The 13176-nt window shown below is 38.2% G+C and overlaps 1 protein-coding gene across 8 annotated transcripts in view; it reads left to right on the forward strand.

The window, feature by feature from the left end:
- Positions 1-13176, forward strand: part of grm3 (glutamate receptor, metabotropic 3) — a 197798-nt gene that overhangs the window by 127734 nt on the left and 56888 nt on the right. For all 8 annotated transcript variants that reach the window (XM_077595698.1, XM_077595703.1, XM_077595701.1 and 5 more), the window contains one exon: positions 2946-3056. The gene's annotated coding sequence lies outside the window, so the exon portion shown is untranslated. The remainder of the gene's footprint in view (positions 1-2945; positions 3057-13176) is intronic.

Here is a 13176-nt window from a genome sequence, read left to right on the forward strand (position 1 = left end):
CTTTAAATTTTAATGAGCATTTTGCATATAATAATACAAAAAATACTTTTTTAAAATAACAGATGAGGTAAATAAAATCTTTGAAAAAGCTTCAATCACTTATACCAAGTAAAAAATTAAACTGTTCAAGTATATTGGAATGAATTGTGTACGAAATGTACCTTATTTTGATTAGAATTTTTCTCGAAATATTATATTACTATAAAATCCACATGGTACACTACCACTATATATATATATATATATATATATATATATATATATATATATATATATATATATATATATATATATACTATAGGTTTAAATACAACACAAAGTAGTATTCACTTAAAGTAATGGAATAATCTTACACTTTAATCTGTTAACACTCCAAACAAATCATTGAAAATTGACAAGATTCCAGAAAAGAAATCTTAAAATCTCCTAAATTTGCAGTGTAATTGGCAACATCACCGCAGAAGACTCTAACTGAAAGGGATAGAAGCATAACATTGCCATGCACTAAATCCAAATAAAGAAACCCTCCCTTATCTGCTTTTCATCGATACTAACGGTCCTCAGCGGAATTGGTGCCCGTCCACGTCTTTAACCCCTGGGAATCCCCGGGTCACATCTGACAAGCCAGATCTACTTGTAAATCCAAAATGTTTTATATTCCCCCTCCACCTGGGATTGCTCATTAGATCGGAACGAGCCAAGTGAAATCAAGACCACATGCTTGTCAAAACACGCAACTCAATTAGCGCGCAAACAAGCTCCATGTGATGCAGCATTGAGTTTCAGGAGGACGCCATTTATGTTCGTGATACCGGAGGTACTCGTGACTTTACCGTGATTGCACGCGAGTTTTTCTACGAGGGGGTGCCGGCGCGATAGACTTTAACCTGAGCCGCTTTGAAAACTTCCAGGCCAACCGTCACGTTCTCGCCCCGCGAGTTCAAACGACAGCTGGTCTAACGGCCACGCTTTCTCACGGCCGCCGCCGACGTTAGATCCGGTGCCAAAGTACGACATCTGAACCGTCTCGTCAAGTGTGCGCCCTCATCATCGTAGCACAAGCTGGTTGTCTTTTGACGTCTAATCCTGGTGGGCTGGCAGAGATCGAACTTGTCTTGTTCGTCTATCAAGTTGGCCACAAAAAAAGAACAAAAACTGTCATGACTTTAACACAAGTTGGACCACTGGGGACACAGCTCAAAGGTCTCCTACCTGCGTGAAGACCCCAGAGTGCATCATGACCTCATCCGGGCGGCTTAATCACATCCCTAAACACTAAAATGACCCATGCAGGAAACGGGTCTTCAAACCAGGAAGTTCAGATAGAGGGACAGCCCGAGGCCAGTCATCAATCATCAACATTGTGTTTGTGTGTGGACGTGTGCGCTTTAAAGCGTTAATTGTTTCCACCGTCATAAAAGACGCAAAAGAAGTTACAAGCATCACCACGGCAACAACCAATGAGTTGTAAAAAAGACGAGCCTTTTGCTTTTTTTCGGATTTAGCTTGGCTCCCTTGTGAATTTCTCTCTGTTGTCTCGCTTTTGTAATGACTGCCCGACTTCCTGTCTCCGTGGTTACACGAGTCACAGATGTGACATGTGCGATATTTTCCAATCTTTTGTCCTTCGCAAAAGGAAGGAGATACTGAACTATTTTTAGTAGATGCTCGCGATGCTCGTATGTGGGTTGCGGCCTGTTTTTGGATGACAAATGGCGGCGAAAAGAAAGTTGTTGTTGTTGTTGTGAGGCTCCAATCGGAAGCCAACAGATTGTCAAGCAGGGCTCATAACAATTTCAAATCAAAATAATGCCTACAGGAAATGTGTTTACATTTTGGGGATTTTGTAATTTTGATCTTGTTTTCGTATATTGAAACAAAATAAAGTGTTTCGTAACCTGAATTTTTCGTATTTAGAGGCATTCGTAAGTAGAGGTAACACTTTATATATAAAATATATGAAAACAAACATGGCAGGGGCTCACTATTGTCATAACATTTTCTCTGGTTAGCAGTACAGACGAGATACAACAAGATTTTATAATGATTTCACTCTATGTTAGTGGCATAGACGGTAGAATTTCTCTTGGCATATTCTTCCGTCTAAAGTATCTCTGCTAGCTCCTCCGCCGCCCTCCCTCAAATGAGCTGACGGCGCCCTTTGCCTTCGCATTCATCATTCAAGTTTAACCGAAGCAGTCTTCCCCGCCATCTCGCCTTCCCAGGGGGCACGAGGAAAGAAGGCGGGCTCAGCAAAGAGGAAACCACACATGTCTCGGGGCCCACGCCGCGTGGCGTTTCTTGAAAATGAAGTTGATTTCAGCTTGTTCATTGACGTTTTGGCCGCACAGCAGGAATAAATCACATTAATATCCGATCGCTTTTCGTTGATTAGCTTCCTGCTTAAGTGCTTCTATGCACTATTAGACATACTTTTAAAGCGGGTTATTAGTTACGTGCGTGTGTTCTTATTACACGTATGAATGAATTAACAAGTACTAACTTGAGCTCCTTTGGGGCTCTCTTGTAGTGGTTCACTGAGCACAACATCCAGAGTGACACCTCCTTTAATCACCAATTTACCTCCAGCAAATGTGTGTTATGTTTTACAGAGTTTTTAACCCTTTAGAGGGCACTCAAATTACTCATTGACTTCCATTAACAGGGGCTGGAGTAGGCTGCAGCGCCCCCCGCAACCCTTTGAGGATAAATGGAACATAATATTAATGACTCAATATTGATATTATAATAATTATTATGATAATTCATGCGACTGAGCGTTGACCACGTCGGCGTCACAGTTCTAAATTAGATGGTTCCGATCTGTCTGTGTGGAGTTTGCATGTTATTGCTAGGCTTGCGTGGGTTTTCTCCAGGTACTCTGCTTTCCTCCCACATCCCCAAAACATGCATGCAAGGCTAATTATATGCTAAATTGTCTGCAGGTCCAAGTATGCCCTCAAATGGCTCCAACCAATCAGGGTGTACCCCACTTACTGCTCGTTGTTGGCTGGGATAGGCTACAGCACCCTCCACGACCCTTGTGAGAATGACCGGTAAGAAAAAGTTTTTATATAAATATAGTTCTAGAAATTTTATAAGAATGTGTGTGTATATATATATATATATGTATATATATGTATATATGTATATATATGTATATATGTATATATGTATGTATATATATGTGTATATATATGTGTATGTATATATGTATGTATATATGTATGTATATATATATATGTATATATGTATGTATATATGTGTATATATGTGTATATATATGTGTATATGTATGTATATATATATGTGTATATGTATATATATATATATATATATATATATATGTATGTATATATATAGGTATAATTATGTATATATGTGTATATATATATAGGTATATATATATATATATATATATATATATATATATATATATATATATATATATATACCTATATATATACAAGGTACAAACAAATAAAATAAGTACAATTGAAATCTAGCTTGGTGAAGGGTTAAGTTTATTTATTTACTTATTTTTAGTCACCTTATAATTCAAGTCAGTAATATCATCCGTCCATTTTCGGTTATGCGTCTACTTATTAGTGTCACAGGGCAGCCAGAACGTCTCTCCGTTCACTAGACTGACATTTATAAATGAATGATTCAACCCAAAGTGTGTGTGTGTCTGTGTGTGTTTTTGTTTAATGTATTATGTTGTATATTTATGATCATTCCCTCCCAGTGAAAATGGATTGGATGACTATCGCCATCTGTGGCATAGAAATGTAATTATCCACCGCTTGACATTGATGTCCCCTTTTGACCCCTCCAAGTCAGCTTTTTCCATTATAAAAATTAAAAAGCACTTTGCTGACCACTGCCCTTAAAACGCATTTACATTACTTTTGAAGTCTCTCAGCATTTCACCAAATGTGGTCTTAAAACGTGAGGCGGTTCCTCTTTGTTGTTTCCACTTCCAGATGTCGACATTGTTGAAAAGATTTTCTGCACTCTAAAGCCCAATGAAGTTGTTGTTTTTAAGGGTTTGCTAAGTGCACTTGTGGACGGTGATGTGTTATAAAAAGTCTCTTTTGTGCCACTCACAAAATGGAGGGCGAAGCTGTGAGACACACGCACTCGTTCACAAACTGGAATCCTTAGGACCGACCATTCCATTCATTACACTCTTAAGAGTTGTGCAACATTTTTGGGATATATTTGCCACATTTCTCCTTTAATCAATTCATTACAAAAGGTATACATTCTTTTTTTGATCATTGTTACTAAACATCGGTTTACAAGAAAATCATAAGTAAAGTAACGTTGTTAAAAACAATTAAAAACAAAACAAAAACAAAAACTTGATTGAAAAATACACTTCTAGTCCTCCCAGTTTAAATGAATTTTGAAGCATAGATGAATATGACCAATTTTGACCTTTTTGTTTTGCAATTGAAATAAGGATATGCACGCGCAAACCTGCACATCCAAAGTCCCCCGTCGATGCGCCAATTAAGCACCACCACATGGAAGTCATTGAGTGTGAAATTAAAAACAGGGATTGCAGTACATTAACGTTCTTCCCGCTTCACCTTCACCACAATGTGAGCACCACCAAATCGGACGATAAAAATGTGATCAAAAAAAGTTGTCAAATAAAACTTTTTACTTTTAGCTTGATTTTTTTTTGAACTTGTAAAACAAAAAAATACAACTTGTATGTATTCCTGCCCCAAAAGCACAATATACCGTATTTTCCAGACCATAAGTTATACTTTTTCCATAGTTATCTGAGCTTGCAACCAATACTCAAGTGTGAAACATGTATGTTTTATTTGCTTTCTCATTACCAAAAGCCTGTTATGTTTTTTTTTTCTTAGGCTAAAGTCATTTAAAAAAAAAACTGTTAACTGTTGATCTCTTTACTATTGTGTTTTTAATGAATGTTTCTTCTTGGTTTCTGTAAAACATTTTTAATTGTGAATTTTATCATTTATTTTTTTGATACATTTTGATACTTTTTTCATTTGGTAATACAAGTTGCTTTTTGTTTTGCAAGTTCAAAAAAATCTCATTAGATAAAACAGTAACATTTTCATTATACAACTTTACACTTTGTAATAATTGGTTCTATTTATCGAGCAGTCTTTTTTTCCCAACGGGCAGAGAGGACTGACTTTGCAAAAAAGAAAAAAAAATATTGTTAAAATTTGCTATTTTTGGTTTATTACTACCACATTTAAACTATGACCCGTTTGGTCGCCAAGGACGACATGACATCTAAAGACAGTTAAAATCACAGCCAATAATTCAATTTTTTTTCTCCACTATTTCCTTTCCACTGTTTGTTTAACTACTAGCTGTAAATTTTTTAGCCTCCCCATTTTGTCATTGGAGATGTTATTTAAGACGTTAGTCTTGACGTTATCAAAACATACATAGCGGACAAATTTGCCTCTTGAAGGTTGTTCCTGTCCCCTGAATAACTTTTCTGTTTTGACCACAGTTGGGGACTCTCACACGGGTGGGCAAAAGTGGTGGTGGTCTTGAATGGCTAACCCTGAGTGAAAAACTATAGAATCTAAAGCTAATCGCTAGGGCAAATTCTATTTTTTAGTCGCAGGGCACACAAAATCGTGCAGGATTTTTGTATATTTTCATACTGTCTAAAATTTACCCCGATGTGGACGGGGTGCCCAAGCAGTCGGTGCATCTTTTGTATGCACTAAATTCAAGATTCTTCTAGATTTCAGTGACCGAGACAATCCGGCTTAGAGCCGAAATGGGTAACACGAGATCGGTTTTACAGAATTTTTTTTACTTTTTACAAAATATTTTTTCCCGTAGAAAAGTTGTTATACGGCGTACACAATTTGAAATGATCAAAAAACGTATTAAAAAAGGGTAAAAACGTATCGGTTGACAGGTATGCATTTTAATTTAAAGAAAGTGAAAACTATTTGTGTGTTTACAGTTTTACACTTTAAGTGAACTCAATGGCGACTAAAAGAACATAATCATTTTTTTAATTTCACCTTTTTTATTATTCTGTGGTTTCTGTAATCTTAATATTTCAGTGAGGACCCATTTTCACTTTACAGTAGTTCATATTTTAAACCTCCCAGAGGAGATAAAGGAGATTTACATGATTTACTTTTCTGGCCCACGCAAAATGAAATCAACTGATAGTAAAACATAGCTTGTAGTTAAGCTAGATCACATGTGTCAAAGTGACGGCCCGGGGGCCAAATCTGGCCCGCCGCATCATTTTGTGTGGCCCGGGAAAATAAATCATGAGTGCCGACTTTCTGTTTTAGGATCAAATTAAAATAAAGAGTATAGATGTATATTACATTTCCTGATTTTCCCCCTTTTGAATCAATAATTGTAATAATAATTAATACAATAATTTTATTAATTTTTTTGTGTTTTTAGTTCAAAAAATCATTTTGTAAAATCTAAAAATATATAAAAAAGCTTAAATAAACTTAGTTTTAGATCTATAAAAAAACTGAATATTCAGGGATTTTAATCCAATTATTTTAATCCATTAATATAAAAAAAAAATCTAAATATTATATCTAAAATGGTCCGGCCCACGTGGAATCAAGTTGAGGTTAAAGCGGCCCGCAAACCAACCCGAGTCTGATACCCCTGATCTAGATTTTACATTTATGAGAGTAAAATTGTCCAGAAAGTGGGGTTCATCTGTGTTATCAATATTTTTGTAGCTCCAAAACAGTTATGAAAATATTTGGGTTGTGGAAAATCATGTGCAGGAATCATTGAAAGGTGGCTACAAACAATTTTTAAATGCAGTTTTCAACACACCACTTGTGAACGGCCACTGGATGTCACAAGTGTGCTTGTTTGCTCTTTTTCTCAGCAGACCTGATGGCATGTGGCTCGCCATTTTCCCCGTTTGCACAGATTTGGTAAATTGCATCACGCAAATGTCAATTTATTCAACTGGCTCTCACTGCTGCTGCTCTTTGATCTGCAACTTAAACACTAGAGAAATAAAAGAGGAAAGTGTTCCTAATTATGCAAATGAGCAATCTTCGAAGTTCAGGTGAAGTTATTCTGGACGCCAATGAACTGAAAGGAAATTTAAGGGGGGTAAATTGAGGAAATGACTTGAGTATGTCGTTGATGTAGTAAATTAGGTACGACCTGAATGGATGGATTAGTTGACACAGACAAATGGTTTCTGTGCAGTGCTTGGAAGGGATCAACGCAAAAGACTTTGTTAGACTACGTAGTCTTTATAATGCAAAAATAAATGTACCCTGAAGTTTTCATAATTTCAATCGGCCGTGTCCAAACTTTTTGTCTCCGAGGGCGCACTTTAAAAAAAATAAATAAATAAGGGCCAAATTGAAATCATTCCGTTTTATTTGTTGACTAGACGATCGGAATGAGATTTTTTTAAGCATTTAAAAAAATGTATTCATTGGCTGTCATTGATGGTGATAGGCGTCCAATCACTTTTGACTGGGGGGGCTATCAGCGAAATGATTAATGTTCAATGGAAAGTTTATTTTTCAGACTTTAATTAATTGATATCTAAGTTGCTGTTTTTTTTTAACTCAGCAACTTTGTTACATATCTTTGTTTGATTTTTTTTAATATTATAAGTATTTGAATCTTGTCATCTCCAAGAATGAATTTGTTTTGTGCACAACCTTCTGGCAAAAAAAAAAATACTTCTTAGAAATGTTTCTATTCTCAATAGCCAATACATTTTTTTGTAAGCCTGCTAACCATGTTGGCAAAACTCTGAAAACATGTTGTTTTGATAACATAAATTCCTAGACTTCTTCTTCTTTCCTCACAATGAGCACCATGTAAGTGTAAAAGTTCCTTTTGTATTTAAGTGCATTCCATTTTTTTCTTTAATTCAAGTCTATATTTCCATCAGAACGTGAATGCACAGCCAGTACTTTTGCATCCCTGCGTATTACAAAACGAACAGACACGCACACACACATCTCTTCGTTCCTTTCAAATAGAATGGCATGTGTCCTACGCCTCGCTGTGTTGTCATGGCGATGCGTCATTTTTTCGAGGTATGCAGCACACAAACAGCCGTGAAGGTGAAGGTTGTTTCCATGTTAACAACTCTTTGAAAAAAAGCTTGCTCCTGCACAGAATTCCAGAGTTGGTCTTCTCCACGTTGCTATATAACAGTGCGTCCATATTTTTCAATCATTTTATTAGGTTGGGTTAACAAGTGGCAACAAGATGTCTGCATTTTATGTATTTTCAGAAAGGGTTAGTATGAAATCAAGTTGACGTTAAAGCGGCCCGAGAACCAACCCGAGTCAGACACCCTTGCCCTAAACGATGTACTTTAGTTGTACTTTTGCCACCAAATTTGGAGGATCTGCTAATACTGAATACTCATCTTTGGTATTTTGTTCATGTATTACAAAGCATACCATTTTTTGGCTTCTTTTGACAATATTCTATTCCGTTTTGAATATTTAGTTTTTTTACTATCTTAAAAAGATGATCTTGTTCCACTCAATTCTGAGTAAAAATAAAAAAAAATAGCCTGTGGAAGTGAAGTTTGACTTTTTAACGCCCCCAAAAAAGTCACATACCCGAGTCAGCCGTCAGCCTTTAAAACTCTAATTTAACTTTTGACTTATTCTTACCATCCCGCTGGCATTTTTCTCTCTCGATAATTGTACGGCCACACACGGCAGGCATTAGTAATCGATTAAGAGGAGAACGCCCTACTAATCTTGTTTGGATTTAGCAGAGGAGAGGTTTCGGTAAGAGGAAGCTTGACTGTCTCATTATCTTAGTGTTTCCACACATAATAGTAGATATTAGCTATGCCGGGTATGATTAATTTGCACATATATTGTCTTATTTTGAGTTAAAACTGTGACTTTTGTGATAAGATTGCAGCGTGAGTCTGGCCTAGATGAAAACGCGTTCAAGCCTAGGTTGAAAAGAGCCACGTGATTGGACGAAGCAAATCCAATGTGGCTTCATTGTCCATGTAAAACACACCTGTAAACACTTCTCCGCCCAAACGCAATCTTTTGTTCATTGGAAACGCAACAAAACTCTACAGCTGAAAAAAATTATTATCAACAAAGCATTGTCCCTCACGAGTGCGCCCCTATTCCACAAAGCAAATTAGGACCGCCTGAATGCCAGGTGCAGTAAAATGACCGCTTTGCATATCAGAGAGACCGTCACAATTGCGCCGGCCGAGGCCGCCGCCGAACGAGGGCGAGATTGAGTAGTAATTGAAGGCTGACGTGTCGGACAATCGGACTGGAGGAAATCCATTTCCATTATATTCGCCGGCCCCGCCGTATATATTCAGGCGGGAGGGTCGTTAGCGGATGAAAAGTAGTTTAGCATGACAATGAGCCCGCCGGGTCAATGCGGGAGAGGGACGGCATTCCAGCCGCCGAAGCGACATCGCAGGGAGGCGAATATGTACAGCACCGTTGTCGGCCTTTAGTGGCCTGCCCGTGTCCGAAAGGAACACCTGCTTGCATTATGGGGTCATTGTTATTAGCCTGGCTTGTCTGATATTGAAATTACAAACGTAGCAGACAATGGGTTCACCACACAGGTGCAAATGTTCCTCGAAAAATCCGCTCCTGTTGAAATACCAAGGAGTTCATGTATTCAATCACTTTCCCTTCCGCTTGAAGAGGGGGTGTCGGAGCCTATCCCAGTCTCACTGGACGTCATAACCCCAAATGTGTTGCAGGGAAACCAAGTTAATTCTAGCTTATCAAAATTAACCTTAATATAAATATTCCGCCTGGAGAAAACCCTATGACCGGACGTTTTGTCGAAAGACGTTTGGTCCCCAGACGTTTGGTCCCCGGTCGTTTGGTCGACCGGTCGTTTGGTCGACCGGACGTTTGGTCGACCGGACGTTTGGTCGACCGGACATTTGGTCGACCGGACATTTGGTAGAACGGACGTTTGGTAGAACGGACGTTTGGTAGAACGGACGTTTGGTAGAACGGACGTTTGGTCGCCGGGTTCGCTCGCTGTCAAATTATAACAGAGTTTACTGTTGATATTAGATATTTAGATATTAAACTCTCTCTCTCTCATGATTATAATTTTGAGAGCTGGTTTCAACAGTAACAACCCAGCGACCAAACGTCCGTTCTACCAAACGTCCGTTCTACCAAACATCCAGTCGACCAAACGTCCAGTCGAACAAACGTCCGGGGACCAAACGTCCGGGGACCCAACGTCTTTCGACGAAACGTCCGGGGACCAAACGTCTTTCGACGAAACGTCCGGGGACCAAACGTCTTTCGACGAAACGTCCGGGGACCAAACGTCTTTCGACGAAACGTCCGAGTACCAGAAAACCCACATGGAATCGAACCCTCAATCCCAGAACTTTGAAGCCCACGTGCTAACCACTCATTCACCGGGCTGCCTGTGTATTCATTCTTCTTCAGTCAAATTCAGGCGCTGTTTCATGGAAGCAATTGTCCTAAAAGTCCCACGACAAAGAAGCGTCACCCTTCTCCAATGTGGACCAAAAACATAGTTATCCCAATCTTTTAAATTTCCACTTACGCCAACGAGAACACGCCAGCAAGCACAGACGTTCCGAGTGCAGTGCGGGCCGAGACCACCGACCGGTAATCCAAATCGACGGTGGCCCGATCCAATCTACTCCCAAAGTTGAGAAGACACATTCCACCTTTGTCCTTTGGTCTCTCCCTCGCAATTTTCTTTCTTAGATATACTGTATGTAATCTCCTTTGCCCGACTTGTCCGTGGAGCAGAAAGTCATTAAGTGCCGGCGAGGGTGACAGCTTGCTGATGGTTCAGCCTGAGAGAACACGGTCTCCCTGGCGCGGACCCCACTGCGCCTACACGGACCAGCTCATTACAACGTTAGACAGTAGAGACCAAATCCATGTGATGAAAGTGCTCAAATGTATCAAGAAACTTTGATTTCATGTCATGTTAAAAAAAAAGGCCTACAATCCAGGCAAGTGTTTAGCATGTCAGACTCATAGTTCTGTGGTCGAGGGTTCCATCCCAGGTCGGTCCTCACTGTGTGGAGATGGCATGTTCTCCTCGGGCTTGTGTGGGTTTTCTCTGGGTACTCCAGTTTCCTCCCACATCCCAAAAACAGGAATAAGCTAAATGATCGCTCTAAATTATTCCTAGCATGAATGGTTGTTTGTCTTTTTGTACATTGCGATTGGAAGAATATAATAGAAAGGTTAATTAGATTAGATTAGATTAGATAACTTTATTCATCCCGTATTCGGGGAAATTTCATTGTCACAGTAGCAAGAGGGTGAGAATACAGACAGGAAAAGTCATTTTAGGCATAAATAAATAGGTAATAAATAAGTTAATAATGAAATAAAATAAAATAAATAAAAATATGCTAATAAACAATGATTTTGTGTTACAATATCTCTCTAAAATGTACGTATATTGCTCGCAGCAAAGTTAGCACCTCGTGTTGGTACCGCGACCATAATTTTGCATTATTCCTTAATCATTAATCGATAAGAAGCCAAAATCTGGATTTTTCGATGACACAACTGTATGATTTGTACAGGGAACGCTTAAGCATTTTTTTAACTACTTTATTTGAATGTGGGTGCTCAGAGACGCGCACGCGTGGGTAAACCTCATTAAGCAGACTACACAAGATCGTCCAATTACAAATGCATTCTTTTCTTCTCCTCCTTCTCCATCCTGCCCTTTTGCTCTCATCCCTCCCTCAAAACAAACATGGCCCAGTACAAATTGCTTAATGGATTGCAAATCACTCCGACCCGGCAAAATGAGCCTAATTGATGCCATGCATCACAGCGTTGTGGGCTGATTTAAAGGCGGGTAATTGTTTTTGGTGGAGGCTGCAAATATTCCCTTGCTCCTGTTTTTTCGTACCTCGCCGGAATGTAGCAATAATTTCAGTATCCAATTAAGTTGTACGAAATGAATGAGGTGCGGCTCATTTAGTCTATTTCACGAGCTCAAGTGACCGATTGCTGACATGAAAAGGACTATTATCAGTGTTTGAGAGGTAGTCCTTAAAAATCTATATATACATACCTACATTAAATGTCAAATAAAAGAGTAACAACAATTGTCAGCACTTGGAAGAATATTGCAATACAGCAGAGTTTATATTTGTGTCAGGCATTTGATTTAAGGGGTGTCGAATTCAATTGTTTTCCAGTTATGGTTTTATTTAATGTCCCCCAACCAGGCTTCCACATTTAATGAATTGACAGTTTTCTGATAGTCGATAGATCATTTAAAAATAGCAATATTTTTCTACATCGATTTTTGGGCCAGTAAATAGCAAATTGTCTTATTTTTTTTAATAAAATGAGGGAAAATATTGAACATTTTTTTATATTTAAACTTTTCTTTATTTAATTAAAAAGGAGAGACAGTAAATGTTCTATTTAATTGTTTTTTATGTATTTTTATATATTTCAGATTTTTTTTTTTTTTTTAATTTGGGGATAAAAAAATGGACCAGTTCATTTGTTTGTGTTCATTCGCTGCTATTTCTCCCACTTCAAATTGATTGGACGTCTACTAGTGAAAAACTCCTTGAAATGAAAAGAGCCACGTGATTGGACATATATCACCGTCAGTCGCAGTAAATGAGTTTATGATGATCAACCTTTATTAATTCAGCCATTTGTGTGTGCATAAATTGGTTATACAGCATACCGTAACAGCGATACAAATAACACGCAATCAAGACGTATTAAGTACCAGGAATAAGTAAATACGAGCTCGTTAAAACATCGACTGTGCTCTTCGTAAAGTGGCGCTGGGTGTAGTATTTGGATTGTGCAAGTTTAGGACAATTTGGTCGTCTGTGTGTGTCCGTGTGTGATGTTCTTTTCCATATACTATGAACAGTTATCTTGAACAAAAATGGACAGACTTGAATTGGTACTCCAAGCTTTGACCTCATGACCCCAAAATTTAATCACCTTTTCCATTTCATGTTACAAATTCATCCTGCAAATTTGCTAATAAGCCCTTTCATCATTCATGAGTTATCTTAAACACAAAAATAGAAATTCATATTGGACCTGTGTCCTTTGACTTTATTATCCTAAACAAATATGACTTAAACAAACCTGGAATATGACAATTGCTAGCATTATAGTTGCG

Source organism: Stigmatopora argus, chromosome 3 (genome assembly GCF_051989625.1).
Source record: "Stigmatopora argus isolate UIUO_Sarg chromosome 3, RoL_Sarg_1.0, whole genome shotgun sequence".
Classification (NCBI taxonomy): domain Eukaryota; kingdom Metazoa; phylum Chordata; class Actinopteri; order Syngnathiformes; family Syngnathidae; genus Stigmatopora; species Stigmatopora argus.